Here is a 12785-nt window from a genome sequence, read left to right on the forward strand (position 1 = left end):
TAAGAAACCTCTTTACTCCATCGACGCACATCAAGCACGATCTGACATTCAATGCTGCTTATTCCTCTTCTAGGCGGTGTTTTTTTCTCTTATATAAAGATAAGTCTTCGTTACTTGAACATCATCCTCACAGTTCGTGATAATCCCAAGTTAATTGCAGTCTAATGGCTAACTCATTTGTTTTTCTTACAGATCTGAACCTCGCCTCTGTTCTTTCACCGTTGAGGTGCGACTTCTCAGGTTCTGAGAGGCACGTGAAAAACTGGGGCGAGTTGATTGGGTTTGGACATGCTCATCCTTGATGTAAAGGTTCTTCTGTTCTTTAAACTCATGATCATTGTATTTTAAACTATTCCGGCGTTTTCAACTTAAATTATCAAGCTATTGTGTTCATATCTTTATTAAAGCTCTTTTGAATGAAAAAAATGGGGCGGTTTGTTCGTTACCTTTCTATCTTTCTCTCTCTCAGTATAGCTAAAAGAAGCTATTTTTTAATCAGATCTTATCCCTTCTACCTTGGTCACAGTTTTAAAGTTTTGATTTTTTTTTTTTTGGCTTCATTTTAGCGGAGAGAATCCAGTGCCGTTACCAACAGAAGATCTTGGACATCAGTAAGTCTCTTACTCTTAGGGCTGAATTGTTTGGTTTCTCTGTATTTCTTAGTTTCTTACTGTTTTTTTTTATGGAACTGAACTTAGTGTGATGTTTGGATGAGTATTTAGTAGACCGTTTCTTTGAGTCAGGTGACAAAGACCACTTATGGCATTCTAGACTTCTCGCTTCAGTGGAAAGAATACAAAGAGATGATGGAGTTGATGGTGGAATCTGTAAGGAAACAATCTCTGGAGCTGCTGGAGAAAAAAGGATTCTGATTTAAAACAGTCTTTGGGAGGCCAATTAGTTTCAGTGGCAAAGAAAAGCAAAAAGAAAAAAGCAAAAGAGAGAGCTTCAAGTCAGAAGGAACTTAAAAAAAGTGATGAAGTGCTTAAACGGAAGGAGGAGGATTAGGATGAACGATCATACAAACTGAGAATAAAAGCAAGTTTTTTTTTGTCTTTATTGTTAGTCACCATATTATCAGTATAAAAACAATGCAAGTTCACATTATTATCAGTATCACTCCCATTGCATGTTGAAAGACAATGATTACAAATGAGAAAGTGATTACTCTTACAATATCATCGATGTTCCCAAAAAGATTAAAATGTCAAAATGCATATAACAAATTTTACACTACTCAGACAGCGGCTGACTACAAATAAAAGCAGTTCCTTCTACCATTAATCTTATCACTTAAGAAACGCTTTGCCTTCTTCGAGAAAAAAACCGTGTATCACAAACATAACCAAAATAAAACAGAACTATAATTCTGAATTCAAAATCTGAAATGTTATAATTCCACCTTAACTACCCCTTCTATCTTATTTTATAAATCGTTATAAAGAACAAACGAATATGAACAGCTATTCGTTTACCTACTTTGCAGCTAGCACTAAGATCAAACAAGTTATAAAAATATCCATAATCAATGGCCTTAACTAACACTTAAATCTTATAAAGCTTAAGCAAACACTTGAAGATATGAATTGTTTATATAAATTGTGGCGCAAGACGGAAATAGAACATTAAGTATGATAGTTATGAAAGTTTGAACCATAAATCATAGACAACCAAACAAAAAGGGACTACATACAAAATCTGACGCATATACGGTGGTCAAATAAAGGATAATACACATACATCTAAATGTTGGCCTAATGTAATATTCCTCAAAATCCAATGTACACAATACGCTAAACCGACTTTTCTTCCTTCTTCCTTATAGTGGTATTGGATTGTCTTTAACGAAATTAATATGAAAGCTCTATCACGTATCAATATTTGGAGCCTAAAACATAATGGAATACAAGTAACCCACCAAGTATGAGTTGAACATTTTTAAAAACAACCAACATGAAGACTATCTAAAACCCTCACAACATATCAGGTACCTTATACACAAAAAACTCTAAAATATATAAAACCATCCTGAATAAGCAAAATAAATCACATATAATCTCTATTCCAATCAAACCAACGACCCCATATATAATTAAATACATAACTATTTTGTATTTCACTTGCAACCGCAATCATTTCACACAAACAATTTTGCTACTAAACATAGTTCAACAAAAGCTTTAACAAGTTACAAAACATAACCAGTAAAACACTAAAGTTTCATTAATATTTCGTTCCAAATATAGTTATGATCTGAAACAAATATATTTGAAAACATCATTTCCTGATAAATTAGAAATTTTTTTTTATTTATTTATGATATTATTAAACTATATATAAAATCAAAGATATTTTAATCAACACTGAACAACTTCTTCTCTACTACGATACATAGGTTTAATCGTCTTCATTGATTTGACTTCGTCATCTACGTTTTTTCACGAGACGGATCCATCACCATTAAAAACTATCGCCATTAATATATTAATTTTATTATTTATGATATTACTAATATATATATAAACAATATTTATTTTAAATGCATCATAAATAGTTTTTGCTATAACTTCCCACCCGTAGGACGGACCGACCCTTTGCTATAACTTCCCACCCGTAGGACGGACCGACCCTAGTATAATAATATAAAGAAGAGGGACTCTCTTTTCCTAGGCTGCCACCTCAAAAAATAGTCTCACCAGAACGCCGACACCTGTCCGGTGTATTACTAGCGTTTCATTTATTCATATTTGTAATTCGTTTGGGCTTTTATGCATATTTGGTGTATCTGGTAAGTTTTATGAAGCCCATATGCTAAAGAATAAGTCAATATGATCGCAACACGTCGTTTTGTATCATATGTAAGCTCCTTCTCCGCCGTAGCGATATGGGGTCATCCCTCAGTTTTTTTTTTTTTTTTTTTTTTTGTAAAAGGGCTTTCAGTCATACCCTCGGATTTCAATTCAGTTGTTTCATCTGCTTCTTACCGATCAAGAAATCCACCAGTTACATCATTACTCACGATCTACCCTCAATACGAATTTTTCTCTTTGAAGGCGGTGGAACTTCGAGTATAAAAAGGTTAGCATCCCTACTCTCAAAATCATCCTATCAATCTATTGAAACAATGAATCTGAAAAGAGACTTCAGGTTTGTTAAAAATATATCTCTCTGTTACATAAAACATTTTTGTTGTGTCTGTGTGCAGAAGTTGATTATTTGAAAGAGAGGATGGCGAAACTACTGCTTGGTAAAGACATGTCAGGTTCTGGTGAAGGAGTTTGGCCTGCCTTCTCTAACGCTATTACCAATCTCTAGGGTAATTAACTTTACCTCTAGATAAATGGTGGCTTCCTCTGCCACGTGTGCCATCTGATGGACTCTCTGAGCAGTCCAGGAAAAAGCTAGACCACACTCCTGATTTAACTAACCAAATCTTGAAATCGTGTATGTCAATCAACAGCATTGCTTTAGCTGAAATGGAAGTCCCACAAGCATACCTTGAAGCTCTTCCGGAGGTATGATAAAAACTTTTAAATCTCATAGCCATTTTCTGAAGTTGCGTCTGAATCACATTGTTCTGTCAACAGAACGGGAGGTCATGCCTTGGAGATTTTCTTATAGAAACATCACGTCTGATAACTTCTCAGCAGATTACTTGCTTGGAGTCAAGAACAACAAAACTACGTGCTCCTCCTTCAAATTTCTACTCTTTTGGTATGGTTCCAAGTGGTGCAGCCATAAAAATAACCGGAGTAGTAATCAGAGTTTGTATTTCAACGTCGTCTCCGACCATGGGCCGGTGAGATCCTCCACGGGAAGGTTTACGGTAACCAGGCAAGGAAGCATGAATTGCCAATACTGTGGGAATCAAGCCAAGAAAGATTTTCCTCATATGAGATGCCGTACTTGTCGCAAGAGCCAAGGGTTTGATTATCAAACCCACGTGAAGAGTACGTGGGACTGTGCTGCTAAACGCCGTGAGAGACAGGCCCAGTTAGCTGGTTTGCCAACTAAGCGGAGCAGAGAGGCTAGCTCTGTCGGTGGTGATGATGATGATGACAGAGAGGGCGATGAAAAAATGGAGCTCAAGGCGGTGGTGGTGGATCAGCTCTTACTTGCATCTGTGTAGTCCATGCTAGCTCTTCAGGTATTATGAGTTTGTAATTAAATAACCTAATTTATCGGTCTTTAGTGGAACATCAACTCTTTTTGATGGATCATAAGAAGTTCTGATTTTTTTTTGTTTTGTCAAATATTCTTAAGTGTGAGAATGAAGTCTTTCTTTATAAGGATTTGGTTTTATTCGATTATATGAACTTTATATTAAGAGATGTGTTATGTTTGGCATTATAATAATTTTCATTTTTATTGAATTTAGGGTTTGAGAGTAGTCACTTACCACCGGAGGTAAGTATACCCACGGTTTTCCGGTGTAAGAGAGTCAGCTCAATCGACGTTCCAGACGAAGAGTACGCATGACAAACGGCTGTGAACACCGGAGGTCACGTGTTCAAAGGCATTCTCTATGACCAAGGTCCATCAGATGATCACCGCTACAGCTCAGGCCCTGCCGCCATAGCCGCAGAATCCTATCAACACCATCTTAACCTCTAGGCTCAGCTTCTTCAGTTGCCACTACAACCGCTGTGCCCGCGATAATACCGCATCAGTTGAGCTTTCTTCGGTTTACACGGCGGCAGCGGCTCCGATCAACTCTTTACCGCCGGTACATCCTTCTTTGCATCTCCTAGGTCTTAGATAGAAATGTTATATCTCTAAAATGTTTGTTATTACTCTTATAATTATCAGTTTGTTATTACTCTTATAATTATCAGAGGACTACGAGTACCAAAAATTATTATTTTGAGGGCTTTGTTGTTGTCGAACAATTTGGTAACTTTCGTACCTAGCTAGGGTTTGTGAGAGTACTGATTAACATGCACATTGTTTCTGTTGTGGAGATGGCGAATAGAGTAGAAGCATCAACGTACATCTGGAGGAGAGGAGCTCATTCAAGGCATTTGATTTCACTGTATAGATCTACTGGTGCAAGACCCTCTTGGGGGGAGGGGGTGATAGTGAAAGAGATGATGAATCAAACGGTAACACTTTTGATTGGTCATAGAAGAGAAGCAGTTCGCAGCTGAAGAGAGCTCAAGAGAAAGAGAGCATAATCCCTAAACGGTAACACTTTTGAAATCCCAATCTACTTAAATTTTGATTTTTGGTTTTCTTGAAGATTGGGAGCTATTAAAAGAAAGTATTTATTGATGTGGATAGTTGAAAAGGAAGTATTGGAAGAGGATGGTCTGTTAACAATTACCCAACAAGGAATCCGAATTTTGAGATGCACAAGATTGAAATGGTGAACGGTGAGATGAGCCTTGAACCTGGAAGTATGGGGATGAAGGATCTGAAAGAGAATGTAAAGGAGGAGGAATATGTGGGGATGAAGGCAGAGGTTGAGGTGTTGGAGGAGATGAGGAGCAAGACGATAAACGGTGGATAAGTTTGCTTGGAATGCAAGCCAACAGGGCTAAGGGGAAGGAACATGGAGACAGTCGTGAGAGTGAATATATATCAAACCATGCGTTTTTTTTCTTTACATTATCTGCTTTTTTCTTTCGTTTTGTTGTCAGAATTTTTTAAATCATCTTATGATCATTATGATATGTTGTGTTTTTTTAGTATTTTGTGGTTATGTAAGTTTGGGGATCTAATTAGCTTAATTAATTATGTTAAGTAATTCTTTGCTGAAGATTGTATTATTTTCTCACAAGATATGAGCCCGTTGCGTTGCAACGGTATTGTTTGATGTTTTAATTTAATAAAAACAATAAAATAATTTTTCAAAATAAAAATCATAAAATAATAAATCATTTTATTATAGTTTTATGATTGTTTTTTGCATATGTTGTTTGAAATTTATTTTATAATTAAAACCCGCTTTTACACGTAAGTTCGAGTTAATATTTGTATTTTATAATCATGGTGCATAGATGAATTGTTATAAACTTTGTACTTAGAATTAGAATAAACACTATACTTAAACGTTTAAACTGAACACAGCCCGAAATAAGAAATTAAATGAAAAATAAAAAGAAATAAAAGTGAAATACATCAATCGAGTCAATGACAACATTATACATGTTCTTATGTATTAATTTAATGTTTGAATAAGTCTTTAAAATTTTATTTTGTTTGGATTTTATTAAAAAAGAAAAACATTCTATTTTATAAATCTCTCTTTTATTTACAGTTAAAAAATTAAAAAAATATTAAATACTCTTTTACAATTTTGTTTAAGATTTTAGAAAAAGAAAATCTCTTCATATAACCTACAATTATCTTCTATATAGAATTTCAGGAAAAATAAATTTTATCAAATAATTATTTTTAGTTATTATTAAAAAATTTAAAATTATTATTCTTACAATTCGTATCAATACTAATTTTACACTTCTTTTGTTAATTAAATAATTTTTAGTATCATGTTCATCATCTAATGCTCTCTTACAAATATTATCAAATAAATTTGTTCAATTCTCTTTTGGTTAGGACTTAAAAATATGATAAAAATTTCTTTTGCTTATGATTTTTTTTATAAAAAAAGAAAACAACTATCAAATATTCTTTTACAGTTTTTCAGTATTTTAGAAAAGGAAATTAATAATACACAATCTTTTACAATTATATTTTGTCTAGGATTTAGAAAAAACTTTCTATCAAATAATTATTTCCAGTTAATATTAACTATTTTTAAAAGTTTTCATTTTCAAAGTTTGTTTTTTAAATATCACCAAAAATTTTTCAAACTCTCTTGTTCATTAAATAATATTTACTTTCATGTTTATCATTATTTTTTTAAGTAAAAATTACTATTAAATAAAATTTTACAATTCTCTCTGGTCAGGATTTTTTTTGTAAAAGAAAAAAATCGTAATTGGTTAAGATTTGAAAATATTTTTTTTTAGAAAATTGTTTTATTTAGGATTTAAGGAAAATATGAAGTTATTTTCACATAATAACAGTTTTTATTGACATATTCACAATCTATTTTTTTTTTAATTGACACATGTCACAATCATATCAGTTGAAATATTTGAAGTTAATTTTGGTTTATATTTTTTAACACAAAATTATTAAAAAGTAAAGTTAGTTAATTATAAGAAAAATAAGATTATTTTTACTTTTTTTTAAAACAATTATTAAGACTTTTAAAAAGGAAATTAACTATTTATAATTAATTTTTCTTTTTGATTTTTATACAACTATTTTATTTTTAATAGAAGTTTTTTTTTCATTATTTATATGTTTTGTCTTATACGTACAAACACATATTCATCATATTCACACATACTCATGTACGACAACAACATCAAAATTAAAAATTATGTTAACATCATAAGATGTAATAAGGATAACAAAAAGTTGAGTTGCATCAAGAAATTAAAAGAAAATACACATGTAATACTTTTCATGAAAATACTATTGTGTTTTATAAGAACAATATGTGGAAGCTTAAACCTAAATATATATATGTGAATATTTGTAACTATTTTTTGTCATAATATTTTGACATACAATTATCTATCTAAAAAAAAGAAAAGTTATTTACTTATAAGAAAATAATAAGAGTACTTTTACAATTATCTTTTGATTAGGATTTTAAAAATGGTAAATTACTATTAAATAATATTTATAATTACTTTTTAATAGGATTTGTTTTTGTTAATATCTTAGTATATATATTTTTAATTGTGAGATAGATTAACACATGGAATCTATTCTTTTTAGTATTAAGATAAACATAATCTATAATGTTTGACAAAAAAAAAAACATAATCTATAATAAAAACAACAAAATATGCAAATTAAGATCAAACATCATTACACATAGTACAAGCCAGATTAAAAACATATAAATTAACTCTTGCGAGTCCAAAAAATGGATTCACTCTAAGGCCACTGAGTTTTAGCAAAATGTAAACTACAAGTTGATTATCTACGACGCACAACCGTCCAGATCCTGACATTGCACAATTGCAATGAAAAATATAGTAATATAAACATATCATACGTGAAGTATATCCCGCGCGAAGCGCAGACTTACCCTAGTTTAATATAAAACGCACTAATGATTATATATATCTATTCCTATATACGAGGGTTATAATATATACTATTTTCAAAACCAAATTAGCCGTTTGTTTTTTTTTCCTGTGGTACGAGAAACCAGACCGGAACAAAACAACCAATATAATACAAGTTTCTATGGAAAGATCTCGCTATCTTAGCTAACGAATCAGATGATACATTTTCTGAATGAAGAACAAAAACAATCGAGAACTCCGTGTATCTGATTTTCAGCTTCATAAACTCCTCCAGCTCAGTAGAGAAGTTTGGCCATGCTCCGGAGTCTTTGATCATCAAGATTAGATGATGTGCCCCAGTCCTTGGACCAGACCGATCAGAACGTTCCAGAGGTCCCAGTTGAGATTCATCCTTCCGATCAGATCAGACAGACCAATCGGGCCGTGTACCGGCTCAACCCGCGAATGTCCGGAATTGAGGTTCGTCCAAATCCCCGACCAGATGATCGAACTGACCGAACTGAAGCTCGTCTTTCCCGGCCAACTTGACAAGCCAAGACTGATGGTCAAGCCAGAATCAACTTAGCTCGAGCCAACTCCGATTCAGACCATGGCTTCTCTCTTTTGTCTTGTTTGGCTCGTACCGCATGTACCGATGACCGTGCTGATGATCTCTCTACCTTGTTCGATCCGATCATGGACTTTTCCTTTGAATATTTTTCTAAGGCAAGGATCCTTAAGCTATCAGAAGACTTGGGTTTTGTTAGAACGCGACTTGTCCGATTAGAACGTCCCCCGACCCTTGCTGATCGTCCCGCCAATGTGTTGATCCTTACCGCTTTGGACTTAGCCGGTTCGGATGCATCTGGAGAGAAGCCGAACGGGTACTTTGACTAGTCTTCTCTCTTTATTTCCGTACCAGATCCAGATCTAGATCTACAAAACTCTATAAGTATGAAAACTCTTCTATTGAATAAAAATAATCGATTTTGTCTAAAGCTTTGGAGTTAAACTTTTTGTTCTTTGTTTAGAACTTGTCTTGTTTCTTGGTGAGTCATATCCAAGCAAACACCTTCTCAAACTCGTTGGTCTTGTGAGTCATATCAAGCAACGATTCGAGATTCTTCTTTTGGTGCAGTTGCGAGTCATATCAAGCACCAACTGAAGTCGGGAATATCGAAGGCCATTCCGCAACCTTCGTGCGACCCTTTAATCCATCTAGTTCTCTTTTCGAAGTTCATATCCAGATCTGATTCATTCGAGTGAGCCGGTCTTAGGGTCCTTCATTAGATCGTTGCAGTTGGTCCCAAAGGAATGACATGTCGATACCTCAAGCATACACTCCATTGCCCAGAATAAAGCCTTCAATTCTGAATGTAATGGTGAGATTTGTCTGCGTTGATTCCTTGCTCCCAATAGTTGCGTCGCTCTTGTAGAGTTTATCAATGTCCATCCATAACCACTAAAAAATGCGTCATGTGTCCATGATCCATCTATCATGCATCTCTCTGAGATTGGGGGTCGTTCTGAATTTTGTGCTCCCACCTCTTCTTCCGATCTTTGATTTGCTTCAAACCAAGCATGACATCCTGATTCAGCGTGTTTGACAGTTTCCAAAGGGTCTCTGTCTATCCCTTTGAAGAGTTTATCGTTCCTCAGTTTCTAAATAGACCACATGATCCAAGGATATGGGTTTTTGTCCAGCTCTGGATCTTCAATATCATTTTTTCGCCTGAATATGTAATCTATATTTGTGAAATGGCTTTCACTTGGATTTAATGTTAGTGGTGTTGGGGTTGCCGCGTGTGCCCAAGTTTGTATAGCTGGAGGGCATTCAAAAATGGCGTGATTTATAGTTTCATCCTCTGCACCACAACGAGGGCAATGGTTTCGCATCTCATATGACAATGATTCATTATTTGTCACTGCTAACTGTCTATATATCACCTGCCAAATGAAATGTCTGATTTTGAAATTTTTATTTTATTTTTTAAGCAAATGCTTAGAGCTTCGTTATACTGGGTTCTTGTACCTCCAATAATAAATTAGTTGTTAGTTAGTCACAAATAAAATACTAAACTAATAGAAAAGATATCAATAGATAGATGTATAATTATGGTTAAATACTTTATTAGACCATTTAAAATTTAAAACAGCATTTTCCAATAGTAGATAAAAAATAAAACCATAAATTAATAGATTAGATGTGATAAGCTAACCAAGTTAGCATAACAAGTAATCAAGATTTGCTGTGGCATTTTATCACTCAACACACGTTCGCATTTATAATCACACACACTTATGTTGTTCGCGCGTGTACAATAGAAATGTTTGAAAATGTACTAGTTTTTCTTAACCGCAGAAAACAAAATTGAAATGTACTAGTTAGTAGATGAAAATCAATTAAAGGAATTTTCATATGCAATATTTTAGTGTCTCTATATAGGAGCTAGATGATCATGCAGTCATTTTATTTTCATATGCACTGTTTTTATTAATAAATTAAAAGTACTAATAACTGAATAAATGCAAATTATAAACATCTTTCTATATACCTGTCTAATAATGGTATTATATATAGTTTAACGAGTCAATATTTACCATAATTTGGAATATTATAAAATGTAAATTTAAAATTTTCATGAGATTTAATTTTTCAAAATTAAAGATAATTTAAATTAAAAAATAAAATATAAATTATTTATGTACATTTTCATAAATTTATCCACCAAATCGAAACTTTTAATATGAGTATGGCGCATGAAACTATTATAAGCTGTAAGGGCATCATTATCGGCATCTTTAATGATGTCCTTAAGTATTAAAACATTAAATTTAAATCGTAATTCCATAAAAACAAAGAAAACGTATGTTAATTAAGAAGTTTTGGAATCACGTCCTTAAGGGCACATGTCATCCTGCGAGGGGACCAAGGGAAAAGGAGTTTGGGAAAGGGGAATTTATCGTTTCAAAATCATTTCCATCCTCTCTCTTCTCTCTCGATGGTGAATCTCACCGAATCTCTTTGCCGATCTCTCCCCCGATCTCTCCGCCGATCTCTCCGCCGATCGCTCTGCCGATCTCACCGAATCTCTCGCTCACTCCACCGATCTCTCCGCCGATTCGAGACAATAAAAATCCTACCAATAATCTTCAATTTATGGATTGTCCTTAGCTTTGTCTCCTAACATAAAAGTAATAATAAAATATGTTAAGCAGTTAAAAATTGTCCTACCAATAATGTTGCCCTAACAAGTCAATATTTACCTTAATTTGGAGTATTATAAAATGTAAATTTAAAATTTTGTCGAGATTTAATTTTTCAAAATTACATATAATTTAAATTAAAAATAAAATATAAATTATTTATGTACATTTTCATAAATGTATCCACCAAATCGAAAATTTTAATCAGATTTTATTGATACTGTGTAACTGGGTTTTGTATACGTGTGATATACAGATCCTAAACTGGTAAAAAGTTACATGACACTTAATGTGCATCTTACACAATAGTAAATATTATTATTTGATCTACAGTAAAAAAATACTAGGAAATTCCATCTAGTGTATACCGTATTTGCGTATGTATCACATATGATTATCAAAAGAGGCTAACGTGTTGGTCCCGATGGTAAATGAGTTTCGGCTGGAATTACCGCCACCTAGATATTGAAAGGTGAAACCACTTTTTTATTTACCAAAAAAGAGGCAACCAAAAGATTATGATTAGGAGAAAAAGAAACTATGAAGAAGAGAGTTAATGCGATAACACCATTAAACCCTCGCTCCCGACGATAGGCGCCTAACCCTAGAAAGGATAAAACCTTTTCTCTCTCAGCTGCTGCTCCGGCGGCCGGTGCTTCCCACTACCACTGGGAGCAGTCCCGTGCCGTCTCTGTTAATAGTTTTACTGTTTTAATTTTGGTTTTTTTTTAATATCTTTTGGAGCTTGGTTTCAGATCTGAGTCTAAGGAGGGACTAAGGTACTCTGGTCTTGGATTTGGGTCGCCTTGACTCGGTTGGAAAGTAACTGTTGTTGGGCTTATCGTTTTCTGAGCGTGATTCAGTATTCTAGAGCCGGTGAAGGTTAGAGGTGAAGCTGGGGATCGTGTTTCTCCCGTTTATGGCCACTCCTAAGATGTTTTATGGATAGTGTTGGTCTTTAGTCCTAGGGTCTTTGGATATTTTTGCTATGGATCTGAGGCTTCAGCTACTTGGGCTCTCTCGAAGATATGGACGAATCTCTTCATCTTGTGCTCGCCTTATTTGGATTGCCTCTCTAGTTTCAAAACTGCTTTCTGGTGCGCAGTGCAGGAATATACCGGCTCTGATCTGGGTTTATAATTCTTCGATCAGATTTGGTGAGGCGGTTTGATCCTTGGTGGTTGTGAGGTTGCGGCTCTAGTCTCCATGTCTCTTGCTCCTCTAGCCATAGGTTTTTCTTGCCTTAGTATGTGTTTTGCGGTGGGGTGTGACTGAGATTTCGTTTACTTTCTGGTTCCTGCTGGTCTCGGGGTTGATGACTGGTGGTTCTTATTAGATGCGGTTGGGTGTTCTTACTGTAATATTTGGTATTGTCGTATGGCCTTTGTGGCGTCTTTTCATCTATCGGTCTTTTTTTGGTAAGGTTTCGATGCTCGACCTTTGAGTTTCAAGTTGTAATTTTATGTGTGATGCTTTGGTGAGGCG

At 34.2% G+C, this 12785-nt stretch overlaps 1 pseudogene; it reads left to right on the forward strand.

Annotated features, from left to right (window-relative positions):
• Nucleotides 1-2830: 2830 nt before the first annotated feature.
• Nucleotides 2831-4940, forward strand: LOC106400774 (annotated as a pseudogene).
• Nucleotides 4941-12785: the final 7845 nt, after the last annotated feature.

This window comes from Brassica napus, chromosome A2, assembly GCF_020379485.1.
Source record: "Brassica napus cultivar Da-Ae chromosome A2, Da-Ae, whole genome shotgun sequence".
Classification (NCBI taxonomy): domain Eukaryota; kingdom Viridiplantae; phylum Streptophyta; class Magnoliopsida; order Brassicales; family Brassicaceae; genus Brassica; species Brassica napus.